Below are 19,246 nucleotides of genomic sequence, written 5' to 3'. Positions count from 1 at the left end.
ATGATCTTGACCCAGGTAAGTTTGTCAGAAAATAGAGGTGGGATGAAAAATTGCTTGTACATGATGAAAGAGTACCTAACAACCCAGGGTGTTTTTTGAGTCACCACTCAAGCTATTCAAAAAACTTTTACATTTAAATGAAAATGCTTAGAGAGTCTTCTTTCCTAAGGTTTTAAATGAACTGCAGAAAAAGAAAGAAACTTCTAAAAGCCTCATAAAAAAGACATATCTCTCCCAATCTGAAAGAGGCTAACGTCAAATAAGAAAACAACAGCTGCACCGCGCAAGAGATCCTGGAGGCCAGCCCCTGCCTTCATGCTAGAGTTTCTTGCCATTGACAGGAAGTCAGGTCTTGACAATGTGCTTGTGATATATGAGTGACTACCCAAGGTGTTCTTAGATCACATCAGGCTGGATATCGATTTTTACAGGAGGCTAGAAACAACTCCTCTTAGGCTTATGATGATAAACTGACCCACTTACAAAGTGTTCATCTTTAATGCACTGGCTGAACTACACAGTTTGCTCAGAATGAGAACAAGTAAGACCGATTTGCCTTTTGGTCAATTTGGAATGTAGTCTTGTCACGGTCAGAAGCAACATAAGTAAGGTAAGATTTTTAAACTTTTTTTACAAGTTAATGAAAGGATAGAAATCTACATAAAATCTATTATTTTTTCTTTTAAACGGAGAAAGAAAATCACAAATGGCACAAAAGTGATTAACATTATTATCATATGCATTTAATATTTTGTTGGCTTGAAAAGAACCAAACAGTCAGAATGCTGCATCACCTCTGACGCTGCTGGAATTGGTGGCAGCTCCCTTTGACCCTTGAATAGGATTAATGGAGTTTACTAAATGAATATATAGGTACTTTTTCATCTTCTGAATGACACGAGAGCTACCACTGGAAATTAAACCAATGAAGATCAACTTGGTGCCTGGTCAATATTTTACATTTATTGCATTTATTCACTTAGCAGACACTTTGATCCAAATCGACTTACCAAAGAGGTCAAACATATTCTCTAAGGAGTTCCACCATTTTTAGTTCTCCTATTAGACTAGACACATCATCATTGTTCTTCACTGTTTGTTTAGTGGTAATCTTACTTTTTGTGAAACTATTGCTTCACATATGAAAAAAAAAGTAGTATTCCCATGCTGAAAAGACAAGAAGGTAAGACAAGATGTTTCATCTGCATAGCCTACATATTGCTACATATATGATGTATTGTTTAACTTCTGTTTTGTTCCTTGGTTATTTTAGAAGTCTTTTGTTGGTTATAGTATGCATTTTTTATATTTTTTATATCCTTGTAGCTGATGCATATTTTTAAATGTATGTTAATAAGTGAATTTTCATTTAATGAAGCCCATAGATATTAATAAAGAACTGAAATATTTCCATGGATTGAACATTACCAATATAACAGACAACCAGTCAAAGTGGTGACAGCCTGACATCCGTCCATCAGTTATCAAACCTGCTGAATCGAATTCGAGGCTGCCAGACAGACAGATATTTACTTCCATAGGCAATTGATTGAGCAAGAAACAGTTTTGGTTTCTCGAACCAGAAATTCTTGAATATGTGAATAAGTGTAAACATCTGCTCTTTTAATTCTGGACATCTCATCTGCAGATGAAGTTCAAATTTCGACATGAATTAGGATTTGAAAAAATTTAAAAAACAACTCAAGTCACATCTTTAATGAACAGTATGAACACAAGGAACTAGGATTTCTCAATGTAATTTTATCTTTTTTTTAATTATTTAAGCTTATGTGTGCAAGGCATTGATTAAAAACATTGGCAAAGAAAGCAAATGGATTTAACCCAGGGATTAAGTGTTTGAGCTATCAGGTTTTTGACTGCATTTTTGTTTCAACAGAAAAGCAAATACAGAGAGGTGACTTGATTGATGTTTTCATATTTAAAAATAATTTAATAAAAACACTTGCCAGAAATTACTTTGAAAGGAGTATTTTTGGAAGAACACAGAAGAATGTCTGGAAGCATCTTAAGAGTGAAGCTTACTCAGACGATTCTCTTTAAATTGCTTATTTTTTCAAAATGGAAGTACTGGTCTGTATTTGAATGGTAGGGTGGCCCCCTTTCCTCCATCCACTGCTGTTTGTGCACATGATTACTGAAGCCAGTCAATGTCAGCTTGATCGAGTTCCAAAGGAGTTAGGTATCAAATAGACACCAGTATATTGTAATTGATTCAAACGAGTTTTTAATACATGTTTATATACATTCAAACTGTGCATTGGCGGTGGTCATGGGTGTGGTCCCAGGATGACTGTACTACCACCTATACATCAGCCAATAGCCTATAAACTGGACTACCAGGTGAATTGGCATTGTACATAACATGGTAATTCAGACAGGCAGAATAAACAACATTATACTATGTCATCAACGGTCTTGACATTATATAATGGAGGAGGCTATAGCTGTATCTCTGAAAACAGCAAAGTTCTTCTTCATGGTTTAGATCTTATTTTCGAACTGTGGTGTTGTTAGTCTGTGACAGCCATCACAGAGACACATGAACGATTTGAGTCTCCGAATTGAGCAAATGCTATGCTTGAGCCCAGTATGGTGAATATACAGAGCTGACAAGTCTAATTATGTTTTTCCGCTATGTCTTTTACAGCTTAGCAGGTTATAAAATAAATCAACTTTGTCCGCTATTTAAGTTAAATCTAGAGTTTATTTAAACACACTTTACAATCATACTTGTGCTGGTAGTGTTTTGAATTTTAACCCCCTAATCATATAACCCGGGTCTATCCATTTTTTATTTACTTTACCATTCCAGGGTGGCAGGGTGGCAGGGTGTTGGACGCTGTCCTGGCATCATTAAATACTAGCCGAGGGCCAACCCTGGATGGGGCATCAGTAGCTATAACAGGTTTCAAAGAAAAAAAACAGTGTATGAAAAATTAAACAACACGGTAACAGCGTTGTGCTGGATTATTTATGAAAAGGTGAATGTAAAGTGACCACTAATCCTAAACTAATAATGATTTGACATCAGGATTTTATTGTATGAGTGGATACTGTGTTCACAAAACAACTGTAAGAATCTAAAGCATTTAACACAAACTAAATTCTTTTGTTGCTCCAAAAAAAGTTCACAGAATTTATGCTTGAAAATGAACACTCAGTTGCAAGCAAATATTCCTCATGTAATTATTTATTTTATGAGCCATTTGAGTATCATAATTCACTATGCAGGTTTTACTATGAAACTAAAATATGTCGGCTAGGCTGAAACAACTGACAAAATGTTGCATAATTTGCTATGACATGCAGGAAATTAAACTATTGCACAATTTGACACAAAAGACCTTTAAGTCATCTCAGATATGAGAGCTCCTGACATAAAAAAAACCCTTAAATATTCAATCATTTTTACATCATCTTGGACACATTCGACACATTCGACACTTTGAGTCACACCAGGTCGCCATATAGAAATGAATCTAATATCTCAAAACGATTTCTTTAATTAGCCATGTAAACCTTTTGTCTTTTTATTAAATTGAAAATAAAGAAATTAATCAAATTAAGATGACTTTACAGCTAATAATGAAATAATAACATTTATTTTAGCACTGTTATTCTATAGAAAGTGTGCAAAGTCGTTAAAAACATTGTTAAAGGAAAGCTTGAGGTAAACAAAATCTAGAACCTCTGCAGAACTTAGAACCATCTTCTATATTTCTGAAGAAACTGCTTGAGTAGTATGAAATTCAGAAAATGAGCCCACAAGACAAACTTTTATAGGTTTTTGGAGCATGAAGGAGGTCCAGGATGCCATGAACGACAGAACTGTGTTGCATTGTACTGTAAGTTCATTATCGGATTTACTCAATCAGGCCTTTACGCATCTACAAACTGTTGAAGGGGGGCTGTTGTAAGTTTGATATCCAGTGATGACAAAATTAATGTCTGTTAAGAATTAGTGAATACATTATAAAGATACATTGCGTCATTTTATTTTTCGCTTTGAATTCTGATCAACAGTTCTAGAAGTATCGAATACTAAGGCACGATGTGTCTAAATAACGTTTTTTTTTAATTGTTTTCACTTTCATAAATGAACTGTATAAAGATGCAAATATTATTAAAATGTTAATTGCTAATCATTTTATGCTTTGCCAAAGAAATGGACAATGTTTTAATATTTTCAAACGTTGGGCAATGGAGAGGCTTGCCGTAAATGCCCGTGAGGATTGTTAACACACGTAACTTTTTCTCACCTTTGACTTCTTTTGATTTGAGTAGACACCCACTAGTTTGAAACAAATATCGAACATTCTGCAGGCTGTAGTTGATTACATACCAATCAGATAACCATAAGGACATTTGTAAAAGAAAATGTAGTGGTCTCTAATGCCTCAAATTCTTTTTTTCTTTTTATTTGGCCACATAATCAGGTGCCACATTCTGATCATGGTGAATTTCACCAGCTTTGAAAGTGTGCATTTTTCAACCCCTGTAATCTCAACAAGACAGAAATAAATTGCCTTATTTTAAAAATCTGTAAAATTACTATTTATGTTTGATGTATATACTGCATTATCGTGAGGAAAAGTGTCCTCATGGATAAAAATATTGGACTTTATACTGCAAAATTTGTTTTGTATGTCCTGCTCTGGCACTCAGGTACTGGTCATTCAACCGAGTTGGGCTCTCTGTGACATTTCATTCTGCTGCTGTGTGCTGTTCACGTCTGGTCTGCTATGTACTATGAATGACACACATATAAAAATGCACTCAGTCACTAAACTTAAAATGTAGGCCATAAACATTAACTCGATATTTTAAACATCTCAACCACCCTAAAAGTGCAATGCTGAACAGCAATTTTTTAAGGTAAAATACCCAATTTCTATTACATGAATCATTATTTATAGCCTTTGCAATACTTTTATTGTTAGACTAATCTTGGCACAAAAGCTCTAAATTTCTGTTTCACTGACTTATGACCCTGGGCTCACTTCTCACTCTGTTAAGTGATTCTGTGGAGTTTTCACATTGTTACAATGTCCATAAGGGTTTTCTCGCATGACTCCAGTATCTGCCCGCAATTCACAAAAGTACAGGTAAGGGATATTGGATAAATTGAGCCAGCATTGGAGTGTTGAGTGTGGCCAGATATGGCTGTGCCCTGCTTCATGTAACTAATGTGAGCTTCTTACTCCTAGGAAGCCAGCAATGGAAGAAACGGGTTTGGAAACTGGTTGGCTGTTTCCATTAAGCATTGTTAGCTTCTTTCATTTTGTTGTTTTGTGTAAAAAAAGATTTTTTAAAAGCTTTAAATATAAAATGTTTTTTTTTTAAATAAATATATACCCATGGTATAGATTATATTATATTAGGTTAGATTAGATAAGATTAGATAAACTTTATTAATCCTATGGGGAACTTCAGATGCATACAGCAGCAGAAACATATACAAATGGATACTGACTCACAGGACAGATAATACATCCAATCTATCGATCATTAAATAAATACATACATAAATAATTACAATTAAAATTAACGAGGCAAAACCTTTTATTCTGCTGGAATCCAGGCACTTCCAGGCAGGTGGCGCAAGTGCATCGAGAAGGGTGGAGACGACATTGAGAAATGGCATTATTAGTTTGGTTAAGGTTTGTTCCATTTTATAATTAATCCCATTCTCTAACTTTAGCTTGACTCCTCCTCGTATATATACTGTATGTATTTCTTTTACTCATTCAACAGTCTCTGCTGAAGGGAAGACAGTGAAACACCAGCAGCCAGGCTTGCAAAATAAGTGCACCTCACTGCAGGATACTGGATGGGTTGGGTTAGATGTAGGCGGAGCTGGATGACCCAGTGTTATCATATAAGACTGGTACAACATTAGATGTGTATTTATTTATTCAATTTGCTAATTAGGATATTCCTTATTTCTGCAGTATGGTAATAATTACATTGTTTATTTATTCATCACCATACAAATAAGTACTGCAACAAACTGTACGAGAATGTACGGGTAGGTCTCATAATATGCTAACAATCTGCCTCAAACCCATTCTGCGCTCATCTCTTCAGCAATCCTTAGTCATAGTAGCTAATCTCCTATTTCTTGAAATAGAAGAAAGTAAGTGACATGATATTCATGTCTGCAAAATTCACTAATAAAAGCAACTTAACTTATGTAGAAATATATGAAAGACTTCTTAGTGATACTTTATGATACAGTGACTAAACATGTACTCAGTATTTTTGCTACAGTAAATATAACCCCACGGCTGCTTTACTTAAAGATTACCATGAATCAATAGTTTTCCGACACTATTATTCATCAGCAAAGTGCCACAATGATCTGTTATCTGTCATGTTTGGATGCAGCCAACAATTTTAGCTTGAGACTTCAGCACGTATTTGAAATAATCATTCGGGTATTTCTTTGAAACATTTAATGTTTAAGAAATTTGAACTAAAAGTATCCGCAGAGCCTCCACATCCAACTCCTAACAATCATACATGAATCTTTTCATCACTTTAGTTGGAATCTGCTGTCTATGAAAGTACTTTCGGCCTCATAATATTGTAAACTGGTTATAAAAAGTATATTTCATATACTCTATTAATAAATGCAATTACATTCTATTATTACTATTATTTTTTAATCTGTTCATTGTTACAAAAATATGTAATAAACAAAATTGTGATAACAAGCTCATTGATTTAGTGACTTAAAAATTTAAAAATGCCACAACTTTCAAACCAGCTTACCAAGTCTCTTGAACGCACCTGAATGATATGCCACGTATACATTTTCTTACTTGTTTTTGAAGTTGTAATGCTGCACCCAACTGTCCAGAGCTGTTCCCTATTGGTATAAAATGAATTGTAAATTTATAAACTGAAATGTTGCTTCACTGTAAAATGGTATAAAAAAAAGGGTGGAAAGGTATAAGGAATGATGTGCTTAATAAATACACTGCAATTCAACAAATCATACAAACATCCTTTACTTTATATAGTGCCTTTCTATTACACAATCCATCCCAAGATGCCATTTAAGTGTGGTACTTTTCCTTTATATTTTTACTATTCGAGCACAGCTAAGATAAGTCACTCAATATGTTCTTACAGTGAAAGCTGGAAGAATGATAGAAGAACTTTGTAATAAATTCTGCACAATCATCCATCTATTTTCTGAACCTTCTCAGTCCATCTGATTGTTAGGAGGTGTAGGTTATACAAGTGGTGTCAGGTACAAGGCAGGAACAAACACTTGAAAGGGCGTCAGTCCATATACAGGACACTCTTGTATAGACATCCTTATATTTGACCAGTTTAGAATCGTCAGTCAAACAGACCCAGACATCTATTTATATTTAGTGCATCTGTGTGGCCATGAGGTGCTGTGTAATGTAGATTTTGTCAATAGTCATTTTGTGTGGACATGCATGTCTGTAATGGTGTGCCAGGAGATTTTTATGTCCACATAGTCTTGTCACTAGACCACAAAACATGGACGTGCTCGAGGTGAAGGCCAGTGCACATGTGTGGAATGATTCTGCATCAACGCAGTGCCGCACACAAACGATTTTACTACTGTATAAAGAGAACAGGGTGTGCGTCGCGTTCATGGCCGCATCTGCAGTTGTCAGTGTCCACTCCATTATGGAGTTTAAACATTACGATGCAGGAGAAATACTGGAGTATCTGCAGAACACCAACAGAAAGACAGAAAGATGCAAATCCTACTCAGACTGGGACTGAGGAGCTGAGAATTGCCGATGTTACCCAATGATCAGTTACTTTTGAGAAAAAAAAAATGTTTTAAAGGTATTTTTAAAGTGAGAACTTACAATTGAAGAAAATAATGCACCTTTTGATGTTATTATCCTTACAGTATATACTGTACCCTACCTAAGAAGGAAATTACACATATTATTAAGTCAAGGCACTTAAGAATAATAGTGGAGCCATACATTTTATGTAAAAAAAAAAATAACGTTATATCTGGCACTCTTGTTTTGTTTTAGTTTCATATTACATGGACCAGACATTTACACAATGCATCAATAACACTAATATATGTAGGATTTGGCTTGTCTAATCATAATACCTTGTGTAATTTCAGTTATGTTTTCTTCTTCTTTTTCATACATGTTGCTACCCCCTTCCACAACAACACTACTTTTCCACCAGTTATATTCCATCCATCCATCCATCCATTATCCAACCCGCTATATCCTGACTACCAGGTCACGGGGGTCTGCTGGAGCCAATCCCAGCGAACACAGGGTGTAAGGCAGGAAACAAACCCCGGGCAGGGTTCCAGCCCACCGCAGGGCGCACACACACAACCACACACCAAGCACACACCAGGGACAATTCAGGATTGCCAATGCACTTAACCCGCATGTCTTTGGACTGTGGGAGGAAACCCGTGCAGACACGGGGAGAACATGCAAACTCCATGTAGGAAGGACCTGGGACCTGCTACCACTGCGCCAGCCTGGCCAGTCATATTAATTTTTATTATAAAAATAGCATGTTCTTTAATTCAGTTGTTCTTTAAGTGAAAATCTACAATCCAATTTAACTAGTAATACAAGTCTAATTATTCATCTGGCGATCTGGTGATGAAGTGGCTTGTAAAGCTGCCTCACAGATCCAGTGTCCTTTTTGATACTCCATGTCCAGTCTTCATGTGTGTGACATTTGCATGCACATTCCTTTTGGTGGTAATGACACTTAGACAGCATCAGTAAATAGGTCATTCATCACTGTGCAGTGTGGCGTTTAATATGCAGGTAAAATTACTTATGAATATGAAGGATTCACAGGCCAAATATTGAAGTATGCAATATCAAGAGAAACATGTCTCACTTAAAACACTGCTGACCATTACAAAGTGAAGTTATTTAAGTGGGCCACAATACACAAATGAATAACCACTTTACTGATGCTTTGGACCAAAGAAGCCATTGTTAAGGTCTTATTACATAACATTAAATGAATAATGGATGCAATTTTACCTAAAGTTTTATCGACTAAGTATAGGTTCAGAAAATGGATGAGTATCTGTAGTAAATTCATGTGTCAAGTCTTAACATCGGAAAAATAATACGCTGTTACAGAAAATTTTGCCTCTTGTCACTTTTTCCAGTTTCATGAATGCTGCATATTTAAGTGGGCACAACATTCAAATTGTGCATTATTTGCATAATGCTCACCTCCAGTTTAGCTAGATAAATTTGTACTGACTGTGTGTCCTTTAACTATTGTTTTTTTTCAGTGAACATATTTTCAGTTATGTATTGTGTCGTTATTTTTAAAAATACATTTAAAGATATTAGCCCTTTAATAGTTGTTGCTCTGTGCACTTGAAGGTTTATTGTGCAACTGTGGAAAATAAAATGTGTACTAGCATGATTGGACACAGGGTTAACCAAGCCTAATACTGAGTAGCTCTTTCACGCCTCCAGACCAGATTTTAAGATTTTAAACAGAAGCATCTTGTTATTTTATCTCGTTATTGTATCTGCATCTCTGACTTATTTCAAGTATGACACCCAAGTAAGAGGCACAGTGGCTAATGCTGCTGCCTCATGGGTCCAGCCTTACTGGTTCAAATCCACAACTGGTCACTGCCTTTATGGAATCTGCATGTTATTCTGTGCCTACATACATTCTTCTTCATGTATTGCAGTTTTCCCTTTGCATCTCCAAATTTGTGAGTTATGTTAACTGGTGATTCTGCTAGCGTGTGATTGTGATTCCTTTGTGATGAACGTGTCTCCTGTCTACTGCTTTCTCCCTGTACTGCTAGGACAGGCTCAAGCTTTCTTGATTTTTAACTGGATTAATACACGCACAGATTTCTTCCTGCATTTATGTATTTTAATAGAAAAGACAACTTGTTCACTGCATTTAAACATGTTAGTGACATATAACATGTTACAAGACAACAGACTGGTGGCTTTCCAGTCGCACAACGAGAGAAAACTGGGAAAAATGGTAAATCGACCATTACTATGGGTAAAAATCAGGCTCGTTTAAAGTAAAAAAAGATTCAGGACCATCATTGAAAGGTAGCAACTACCACGACAGGAGCCCTTGCCGTCTCAGTTATGTGACACTTTTAGGTCACTTCTTGAATAGTTATTTGGCCATTGTGTACTGATCTTTTGATGCATCCTGTGGTTGAAGGATAATAACATTTTGAGCTGTTTCATGAAAATATGGATATGAAATGAGATACATGAAATAATGGATTGATTGTTGTAAAAGAGGCAAATGTGTGTTACAATAAATTTGTAAGGGTTAAAAGCACAGTTTGTGTAATTAGCTTTTCAATTATCAAACTAATTGTAAAAATATGCTAACATTGGGACACTAACATGTAACGCCTTTTGTCTGAAAGTACAAATAAGGCAAGGGATATCAAATATTTTTACATTTATTCTATTACCTGTCATATACACACACACACACACACACATATATATATATATATATATATATATAATGTCCTATGTATACCATCTGTCCTGGTCTTTCCCAGCTGAGGGCATAACGAATGGGCCAGGCTCCCAGCCGTCCCTCACAATACACCATCACACACGCACGCACACACACGCACACACACATATACAAGGGGGAGTCAAGCTAAACTTAGAAAATGGGATTTATTAGAAAATGGAATGAACCTTAACAAAACTGATAATGTCATTTCTCAATGTAGTCTCCACGCTTTTCAATGCACTTGTGCCATCTGCCCAGAAGTGCCTGGATTCCAGAAGAATAAAAGGTTTGGTCTTGTCCTTGCAACCACTCGTGCACTGCTTTCTTCACTTCATCATCTGTCTTGAATCAACGACCACCCAGATGATTTTTTAGCGGTCCAAAAAGGTAGAAATCACACGGTGCCAAATCTGGCAAATAAGGAGGATGTGGCAATACCTCAAAACTTCAGTTTCTCCAGATAAGCCTTGGTATTCTTAGCAGTGTGTGGGCAGGTGGGCATTGTCTTCTGCAGCAAACGGGCTCCTTGACACAGCAGTCCCCACCACTTGAATCAAATAGCAGGCTTCACATTGGTCTCCAGCAAGTCACAGTAACTTTCAGTCGTGACTGTAGTACCCCTTGGCATGTAGTGTTCAACAATAACTTGGGTGCACGAGTGGTTGCGAGGACAAGACAAAACCTTTTATTCTGCTGGAATCCCGGCACTTCCAGGCAGGTGGCGTAAGTGTATTGAGAAGGGTGGAGACTACATTGAGAAATTACATTATAAGTTTTGTTAAGATTTGTTCCATTTTCTAACTTTAGCTTGGCTCCCCTCTTATATATACATATACACACAGACACATATATATATTGTAAGAAAGATGCTATATTGCACCCAATCTGACACAGAATCACACGAAAGGCACGGATAAAATAAATGAACTGTTTATTTATTCTTCAGCTGGAGGGCACATTCCCCGCGAACCCTCCAGCCACAACACAGTACCAAGCACAGTTCAGTAACACCAAGCACTTATTCTCCTCTCTTCCACCACCACTCCTCCTCAGCAAGCTTTGTCCTCCTTCCACCTTTCTCTGGCCACTGAGTGGTGGTCGTTAGCTCCCTTTTATTGGGTACCCGGAAGTGCTCCAGGTGGTTGATTGCCGACATCCGGCTGCACTTCCGGGTGTGGCGAAACCAGAGCCTAAAAGGGGCCAGACGCCCCTGTTGCAGCACTCCCTGGCAGCGCCTGCGGAACCCCACAGAGCTGCACAGAACTCCAACCCCCATGAAGCCCTAGGTGAGTCCGAGGCATCGCTGCAACCCAGGGAGGCTGCCATCTAGCGACCAGGAGGAGATACTGAGCTTCCCACTCTTGTCCCTCTGGCAGATGTGGTGAAGGGGCGTCCCGGCCAGGAATGAGCCCCGGCCATCTGTCTATATATATATATATATATATATATATATACACTAGTAAATACCCGTTCAGCGGAGATAGTGTGTTAAAGAAGGTATGAAAAAGAAAAGGAAACATTTTAAAAAAAACATAACATGATTGTCAAAGTAATTGTTTTTTGACTGTTATGAGTGTTGCTGTCATATACAGTATATATATATATATAGCAAAATACCCGCTTCGTAGCGATGTCATGTGTTAAAGAAGTTATGAAAAGAAAAGGAAACATTTTAAAAATAATGTAACATGATTGTCAAAGTAATTGTTTTGTGTATTTGGCGGCAGCATCTCAATGTTGTTTTCGTCTAGCTGCATCACAAAATGTACCACGACGTCTGACACGCCTCCTGTTTACTGTTTTCTCACAGCTTGGATTGCTGCTGTCATAATGGGTTTGAGTCTACATATATATATATATATATATATATATATATATATATATATATATATATATATATATATATATATATATATATATAAAAAACTGCTCAAAAAATTAAAGGAACACTTTGAAAACACATCAGATCTCAATGGGAAAAAGAAATCCTCCTGGATATCTATACTGATATAGACTGGGTAATGTGTTAGGAATGAAAGGATGCCACATCGTTTGATGGAAATGAAAATGATCAACCTACAGAGCCCTAAATTCAAAGACGCCCCAAAAATCAGAGTGAAAAATTATGTGGCAGGCTAGTCCATTTTGCCAAAATTTAATTGCAGCAACTCAAAATTGTACGCAGCATTTTGTATAGCCCCTGTGTTCTTGTATACATGCCTGACAAACATCGGTGCATGCTTCTAATGAGATGACAGATGGTGTTGTGGGGGATCTCCTCCCAGATCTGGACCAGGGCATCACTGAGCTCCTGGACAGTCTGAGGTGCAACCTGGTGGCATTGGATGGACCAAAACATAATGTCCCAGAGGTGTTCTATTGGATTTAGGTCAGGAAAGTGTGGTGGCCAGTCAATGGTATCGATTCCTTCATCCTCCAGGAACTGTCTGCATACTCTCACCACATGAGGCCAGGAATTGTCGTGCACCAGGAGCCACTGTACCAGCATAGGGTTTGACAATGGGTCCAAGGATTTCATCCTGATACCTAATGGCAGCCAAGGTGCCTTTGTCAAGCCTGTAGCGGTCTGTGTGACCCTCCATGGATATGCCTCCCCAGACAATCATTAACCCACCACCAAACTGCTCATGCTGAATGACGTTACAGGCAGCATAATGTTCTCCATGGTTTCTCCAGACCCTTTCACTTCTGTCACATGCTCAGTGTGAACCTGCTCCCATCTGTAAAAAGCACAGGGCACCAGTGGTGCATCTGCCAATTCTGGTATTCTATGGCGAATGCCAATCGAGCTGCATGCTGCTGGGCAGTGAGCTCAGGGCCCATTAGAGGACATGGGGCCCTTGGGTCACCCTCATGAAGTCTTTCTGGTTGTTTGGTCAGAGACATTCACACCAGTGGCCTGCTGGAGGTCATTTTGTAGGGCTCTGGCAGTGCTCATCCTGTTCCTCCTTGCCCAAAGGAGCAGATACTGGTCCTGCTGATGGGTTATGGACCTTCTATGGCCCTCTCCAGCTCTCCTAGAGTAACTGCTTGTCTCCTAGAATCTCCTCCATGCCCTTGAGACTGTGCAGGGAGACACAGCAAACCTTCTGGCAATGACACGTATTGATGTGCCATCCTGGAGAAGTTGGACTACCTGTGCAACCTCTGTAGGGTCCAGGTATCGCCTCATGCTACCAGTAGTGACACTGACTGTAGCCAAATGCAAAACTAGTGAAGAAACAGTCAGAAAAGATGAGGAGGGAAAAATGTCAGTGGCCTCCACCTGTTAAACCATTCCTGTTTTGGGGGTCATCTCATTGTTGCCCCTCTAGTGCATCTGTTGTTAATTTCATTAACACCACAGCAGCTGAAACTGATTAACAACCCCCTCTGCTACTTAACTGACCAGATTAATATCCCATACGTTTCATTGACTTTATGCTATACTCTGATTAAAAAGTGTTCCTTTAATTCTTTTGAGCAGTATATATATACAGTGGGATGCAAAAGTTTGGGCAACCTTGTTAATAGTCATTATTTTCCTGTATAAATCGTTGGTTGTTACAATAAAAAATGTCAGTTAAATATATCATATAGGAGACACACACAGTGATATTTGAGAAGTGAAATGAAGTTTATTGGATTTACAGAAAGTGTGCAATAATTGTTCAAACAAAATCAGGCAGGTGCATAAATTTGGGCACCACAAAAAGAAATGAAATCAATATTTAGTAGATCCGCCTTTTGCAGAAATTACAGCCTCTAAACGCTTCCTGTAGGTTCCAATGAGAGTCTGGATTGTGGTTGAAGGTATTTTGGACCATTCCTCTTTACAAAACATCTCTAGTTCATTCAGGTTTGATGGCTTCCGAGCATGGACAGCTCTCTTTAACTCACACCACAGATTTTCAATTATATTCAGGTCTGGGGACTGAGATGGCCATTCCAGAACGTTGTACTTGTTCCTCTGCATGAATGCCTTAGTGGATTTTGAGCAGTGTTTCGGTCGTTGTCTTGTTGAAAGATCCAGCCCCGCAGCTTCAGCTTTGTCACTGATTCCTGGACATTGGTCTCCAGAATCTGCTGATACTGAGTGGAATCCATGCGTCCCTCAACTTTGACAAGATTCCCAGTCCCTGCACTGGCCACACAGCCCCACAGCATGATGGAACCACCACCATATTTTACTGTAGGTAGCAGGTGTTTTTCTTGGAATGCTGTGTTCTTTTTCCTCCATGCATAACGCCCTTGTTATGCCCAAATAACTCAATTTTAGTTTCATCAGTCCACAGCACCTTATTCCAAAATGAAGCTGGCTTGTCCAAATGTGCTTGAGCATACCTCAAGCGGCTCTGTTTGTGCTGTGGGCGGAGAAAAGGCTTCCTCTGCATCACTCTCGCATACAGCATCTCCTTGTGTAAAGTGCGCAAAATGGTTGAACGATGCACAGTGACTCCATCTGCTGCAAGATGATGTTGTAGGTCTTTGGTGCTGGTCTGTGGGTTGACTCTGACTGTTCTCACCATTCGTCGCTTCTGTCTATCTGAAATCTTTCTTGGTCTGCCACTTGAGCCTTAACTTGAACTGAGCCTGTGGTCTTCCATTTCCTCAATATGTTCCTAACTGTGGAAACAGACAGCTTAAATCTCTGGGACAGCTTTCTGTATCCTTCCCTAAACTATGATGGTGAACAATCTTTGTCTTCAGGTCATTTGAGAGTTGTTTTGTGACCCCCATGTTGCTACTCTTCAGAGAAAATTAAAGGAGGAGGGAAACTTACAATTGACCCCCTTAAATTCTCTTTCTCATTATAGGATTCACCTGTGTATGTAGGTCAGGGGTCACTGAGCTTACCAAGCCAATTTGAGTTCCAATAATTAGTTCTAAAAGTTTTGGAATCAATAAAATGACAACAGTGCCCAAATTTATGCACCTGCCTGATTTTGTTTGAACAATTATTGCACACTTTCTGTAAATCCAATAAACTTCATTTCACTTCTCAAATATCACTGTGTGTGTCTCCTATATGATATATTTAACTGACATTTTTATTGTAACAACCAACGATTTATATAGGAAAATAATGACTATTAACAAGGTTGCCCAAACTTTTGCATCCCACTGTATATATATACTGCTCAAAAGAATTAAAGGAACACTTTTTAATTAGAGTATAGCATAAAGTCAATGAAACTTATGGGATATTAATCTGGTCAGTTAAGTAGCAGAGGGGGTTGTTAATCAGTTTCAGCTGCTGTGGTTAGTGAAATTAACAATGAGATGATCCCCAAAACAGGAATGGTTTAACAGGTGGAGGCCACTGACATTTTCCCTTCTCATCTTTTCTGACTGTTTCTTCACTAGTTTTGCATTTGGCTACAGTCAGTGTCACTACTGGTAGCATGAGGTGATACCTGGACCCTACAGAGGTTGCACAGGTAGTCCAACTTCTCAGGATGGCACATCAATACGTGTCATTGCCAGAAGGTTTGCTGTGTCTCCCTGCACAGTCTCAAGGGCATGGAGGAGATTCTAGGAGACAAGCAGTTACTCTAGGAGAGCTGGAGAGGGCCATAGAAGGTCCATAACCCATCAGCAGGACCAGTATCTGCTCCTTTGGGCAAGGAAGAACAGGATGAGCACTGCCAGAGCCCTATAAAATGACCTCCAGCAGGCCACTGGTGTGAATGTCTCTGACCAAACAACCAGAAAGACTTCATGAGGGTGACCCAAGGGCCCCATGTCCTCTAATGGGCCCTGAGCTCACTGCCCAGCAGCATGCAGCTCGATTGGCATTCGCCATAGAATACCAGAATTGGCAGATGCACCACTGGTGCCCTGTGCTTTTTACAGATGGGAGCAGGTTCACACTGAGCATGTGACAGAAGTGAAAGGGTCTGGAGAAACCATGGAGAACATTATGCTGCCTGTAACATCATTCAGCATGAGCAGTTTGGTGGTGGGTTAATGATTGTCTGGGGAGGCATATCCATGGAGGGTCACACAGACCGCTACAGGCTTGACAAAGGCACCTTGGCTGCCATTAGGTATCAGGATGAAATCCTTGGACCCATTGTCAGACCCTATGCTGGTACAGTGGCTCCTGGTGCACGACAATTTCAGTTAAATATATCATATAGGAGACACACACAGTGATATTTGAGAAGTGAAATGAAGTTTATTGGATTTACAGAAAGTGTGCAATAATTGTTCAAACAAAATCAGGCAGGTGCATAAATTTGGGCACCACAAAAAGAAATGAAATCAATATTTAGTAGATCCGCTTTTGCAGAAATTACAGCCTCTAAACGCTTCCTGTAGGTTCCAATGAGAGTCTGGATTGTGGTTGAAGGTATTTTGGACCATTCCTCTTTACAAAACATCTCTAGTTCATTCAGGTTTGATGGCTTCCGAGCATGGACAGCTCTCTTTAACTCACACCACAGATTTTCAATTATATTCAGGTCTGGGGACTGAGATGGCCATTCCAGAACGTTGTACTTGTTCCTCTGCATGAATGCCTTAGTGGATTTTGAGCAGTGTTTCGGGTCGTTGTCTTGTTGAAAGATCCAGCCCCGACGCAGCTTCAGCTTTGTCACTGATTCCTGGACATTGGTCTCCAGAATCTGCTGATACTGAGTGGAATCCATGCGTCCCTCAACTTTGACAAGATTCCCAGTCCCTGCACTGGCCACACAGCCCCACAGCATGATGGAACCACCACCATATTTTACTGTAGGTAGCAGGTGTTTTTCTTGGAATGCTGTGTTCTTTTTCCTCCATGCATAACGCCCTTGTTATGCCCAAATAACTCAATTTTAGTTTCATCAGTCCACAGCACCTTATTCCAAAATGAAGCTGGCTTGTCCAAATGTGCTTGAGCATACCTCAAGCGCCTCTGTTTGTGCTGTGGGCGGAGAAAAGGCTTCCTCTGCATCACTCTGCATACAGCATCTCCTTGTGTAAAGTGCGCAATGGTTGAACGATGCACAGTGACTCCATCTGCTGCAAGATGATGTTGTAGGTCTTGGTGCTGGTCTGTGGGTTGACTCTGACTGTTCTCACCATTCGCCGCTTCTGTCTATCTGAAATCTTTCTTGGTCTGCCACTTCGAGCCTTAACTTGAACTGAGCCTGTGGTCTTCCATTTCCTCAATATGTTCCTAACTGTGGAAACAGACAGCTTAAATCTCTGGGACAGCTTTCTGTATCCTTCTCCTAAACTATGATGGTGAACAATCTTTGTCTTCAGGTCATTTGAGAGTTGTTTTGTGACCCCCATGTTGCTACTCTTCAGAGAAAATTAAAGGAGGAGGGAAACTTACAATTGACCCCTTAAATACTCTTTCTCATTATAGGATTCACCTGTGTATGTAGGTCAGGGTCACTGAGCTTACCAAGCCAATTTGAGTTCCAATAATTAGTTCTAAAAGTTTTGGAATCAATAAAATGACAACAGTGCCCAAATTTATGCACCTGCCTGATTTTGTTTGAACAATTATTGCACACTTTCTGTAAATCCAATAAACTTCATTTCACTTCTCAAATATCACTGTGTGTGTCTCCTATATGATATATTTAACTGACATTTTTATCGTAACAACCAACGATTTATACAGGAAAATAATGACTATTAACAAGGTTGCCCAAACTTTTGCATCCCACTGTATATATATACTGCTCAAAAGAATTAAAGGAACACTTTTAATTAGAGTATAGCATAAAGTCAATGAAACTTATGGGATATTAATCTGGTCAGTTAAGTAGCAGAGGGGGTTGTTAATCAGTTTCAGCTGCTGTGGTTAGTGAAATTAACAATGAGATGATCCCCAAAACAGGAATGGTTTAACAGGTGGAGGCCACTGACATTTTTCCCTTCTCATCTTTTCTGACTGTTTCTTCACTAGTTTTGCATTTGGCTACAGTCAGTGTCACTACTGGTAGCATGAGGCGATACCTGGACCCTACAGAGGTTGCACAGGTAGTCCAACTTCTCCAGGATGGCACATCAATACGTGTCATTGCCAGAAGGTTTGCTGTGTCTCCCTGCACAGTCTCAAGGGCATGGAGGAGATTCTAGGAGACAAGCAGTTACTCTAGGAGAGCTGGAGAGGGCCATAGAAGGTCCATAACCCATCAGCAGGACCAGTATCTGCTCCTTTGGGCAAGGAGGAACAGGATGAGCACTGCCAGAGCCCTATAAAATGACCTCCAGCAGGCCACTGGTGTGAATGTCTCTGACCAAACAACCAGAAAGACTTCATGAGGGTGACCCAAGGGCCCCATGTCCTCTAATGGGCCCTGAGCTCACTGCCCAGCAGCATGCAGCTCGATTGGCATTCGCCATAGAATACCAGAATTGGCAGATGCACCACTGGGGCCCTGTGCTTTGTACAGATGAGAGCAGGTTCACCCTGAGCATGTGACAGAAGTGAAAGGGTCTGGAGAAACCATGGAGAACATTATGCTGCCTGTAACATCATTCAGCATGAGCAGTTTGGTGGTGGGTTAATGATTGTCTGGGGAGGCATATCCATGGAGGGTCACACAGACCGCTACAGGCTTGACAAAGGCACCTTGGCTGCCATTAGGTATCAGGATGAAATCCTTGGACCCATTGTCAGACCCTATGCTGGTACAGTGGCTCCTGGTGCACGACAATTCCTGGCCTCATGTGGTGAGAGTATGCAGGCAGTTCC

At 39.4% G+C, this 19,246-nt stretch overlaps 1 protein-coding gene across 1 annotated transcript in view; it reads left to right on the top strand.

Moving 5' to 3' along the window:
• The first annotated feature begins 369 nt into the window (after positions 1 to 369).
• Positions 370 to 19,246, top strand: part of lck (LCK proto-oncogene, Src family tyrosine kinase) — a 100,730-nt gene continuing 81,853 nt past the window's right edge. The window contains exon 1 of the mRNA XM_039739969.1: positions 370 to 610. The gene's annotated coding sequence lies outside the window, so the exon portion shown is untranslated. The remainder of the gene's footprint in view (positions 611 to 19,246) is intronic.

This window comes from Polypterus senegalus, chromosome 17 (assembly GCF_016835505.1).
Source record: "Polypterus senegalus isolate Bchr_013 chromosome 17, ASM1683550v1, whole genome shotgun sequence".
In the NCBI taxonomy this organism is placed as follows: Eukaryota; Metazoa; Chordata; class Cladistia; order Polypteriformes; family Polypteridae; genus Polypterus; species Polypterus senegalus.
This window is presented reverse-complemented; position numbering and strand designations above follow the sequence as displayed.